The sequence below is a fragment of the Schistocerca cancellata genome, chromosome 4, assembly GCF_023864275.1.
Source record: "Schistocerca cancellata isolate TAMUIC-IGC-003103 chromosome 4, iqSchCanc2.1, whole genome shotgun sequence".
Classification (NCBI taxonomy): Eukaryota; Metazoa; Arthropoda; class Insecta; order Orthoptera; family Acrididae; genus Schistocerca; species Schistocerca cancellata.
Window position 1 is genome coordinate 108,491,667 of NC_064629.1, and position 2,505 is coordinate 108,494,171.

At 41.0% G+C, this 2,505-nt stretch overlaps 1 non-coding gene across 1 annotated transcript; it reads right to left on the minus strand.

Annotated features, from left to right (window-relative positions):
• Window positions 1–416: 416 nt before the first annotated feature.
• On the minus strand, window positions 417–491 carry Trnas-uga (transfer RNA serine (anticodon UGA)). Its single transcript has one exon. It is a non-coding gene; the product is annotated as a tRNA-Ser (tRNA).
• Window positions 492–2,505: the final 2,014 nt, after the last annotated feature.

The following is a 2,505-nucleotide window of genomic DNA, read 5'->3' on the forward strand; positions in this document are numbered from 1 at the left end:
CCTTGGACCTTCAAATCAACGATGAAACACAGAAATTGCATCGATATTGAATACAAAAGGCAAAATGTTGGCTTATCTACAAGAGGAGTAACTCTTCTAATAGTTCGTGCTTTGAGCCGTTCCTGGGACAGCAGTATTACATTCCAATGCACCATTGCAGGTTTACTGTATCCCTTGGACCTTCAAATCAACGATGAAACAGAGAAATTGCATCGATATTGAATACAAACGGCAAAATGTCGACTTATTTACAAGAGGAGTAACTCTTCTAATAGGTCGTGTTTGAGCCTTTCCAGGGACAGCAGTATTAGATTCCGATGCACCATTGCAGGTTTACTGTATCCATTGGACCTTCAAGTCAACGATGAAACACAGAAATTAGATCGATATTAAACTTCCTGGCAGATTAAAACTGTGTGCCCGACCGAGACTCGAACTCGGGACCTTTGCCTTTCACGGGCAAGTGCTCTACCAACTGAGCTACCGAAGCACGACTCACGCCCGGTACTCACAGCTTTACTTCTGCCAGTACCTCGTCTCCTACCTTCCAAACTTTACAGAAGCTCTCCTGCGAAACTTGCAGAACTAGCACTCCTGAAAGAAAGGATATAGCGGAGACATGGCTTAGCCACAGCCTGGGGGATGTTTCCAGAATGAGATTTTCACTCTGCAGCGGAGTGTGCGCTGTTTGAGCCTTTCCAGGGACAGCAGTATTAGATTCCGATGCACCATTGCAGGTTTACTGTATCCCTTGGATCTTCAAATCAACGATGAAACACAGAAATTGCATCGATATTGAATACAAAAGGCAAAATGTCGGCTTATCTACAAGAGGAGTAACTCTTCTAATAGTTCGTGATTTGAGCCTTTCCTGGGACAGCAGTATTAGATTCCGATGCACCATTGCTGGTTTACTGTATCCCTTGGACCTTCAAATCGACGATGAAACACAGATATTGCATCGATATTGAATACAAAAGGCAAAATGTCGATTTATTTACAAGAGGAGTAACTCTTCTAATAGTTCGTTCTTTTAGCCTTTCCTGGGACAGCAGTATTAGATTCCGATGCACCATTGCAGGTTTACTGTATCCCTTGGACCTTCAATTACACGATGAAACACAGAAATTGCATCGATATTGAATACAAAAGGCAAAATGTCGACTTTTTTACAAGAGGAGTAACCCTTCTAATAGTTCGTGATTTGAGCCTTTCCTGGGAAAGCAGTATTAGATTCCGATGCACCATTGCAGGTTTACTGTATCCCTTGGACCTTCAAATCAACGATGAAACACTGAAATTGCATCGATATTGAATTCAAAAGGCCAAATGTCGACTTATTTACAAGAGGAGTAACTCTTCTAATAGTTCGTGCTTTGAGCCTTTCCTGGGACAGCAGTATTAGATTCCGATGCACCATTGCAGGTTTACTGTCTCCCTTGGACCTTCAAATCAACGATGAAACACAGAAATTGCATCGATATTGAATACAAAAGGCAAAATGTCGGCTTATTTACAAGAGGAGTAACTCTTCTAGTACTTCGTGCTTTGAGCCTTTCCTGGGACAGCAGTATTAGACTCCGATATACTATTGCAGGTTTACTGTATCCCTTATACCCTCAAATCAACGATGAAACACAGAAATTGCATCGATATTGAAAACAAAAGGTAAAATGTCGACTTATTTACAAGAGGAGTAACTCTTCTAATAGTTCGTGCTTTGAGCCTTTCCTGGGACAGCAGTATTAGATTCCGATTTACCATTGCAGGTTTACTGTATCCCTTGGACCTTCAAATCAACGATGAAACACAGAAATTGCATCGATATTGAATACAAAAGGCAAAATGTTGGCTTATCTGCAAGAGGAGTAACTCTTCTAATTGTTCGTGCTTTGAGCCGTTCCTGGGACAGCAGTATTAGATTCCGATGCACCATTGCAGGTTTACTGTATCCCTTGGACCTTCAAATCAACGATGAAACACAGAAATTGCATCGATATTGAATACAAAAGGCAAAATGTCGGCTTATTTACAAGAGGAGTAACTCTTCTAGTACTTCGTGCTTTGAGCCTTTCCTGGGACAGCAGTATTAGATTCCGATTTACCATTGCAGGTTTACTGTATCCCTTGGACCTTCAAATCAACGATGAAACACAGATATTGCATCGATATTGAATACAAAAGGCAAAATGTTGGCTTATCTGCAAGAGGAGTAACTCTTCTAATTGTTCGTGCTTTGAGCCGTTCCTGGGACAGCAGTATTACATTCCGATGCACCATCGCAGGTTTACTGTATCCCTTGGACCTTCAAATCAAATATGAAACACAGAAATTGCATCGATATTGAATACAAAAAACAAAATGTCGACTTATTTACAAGAGGAGTAACTCTTCTAATAGTTCGTGTTTGAGCCTTTCCAGGGACAGCAGTATTAGATTCCGATGCACCATTGCAGGTTTACTGTATCCCTTGGACCTTCAAATCAACGATGAAACAGAGAAATT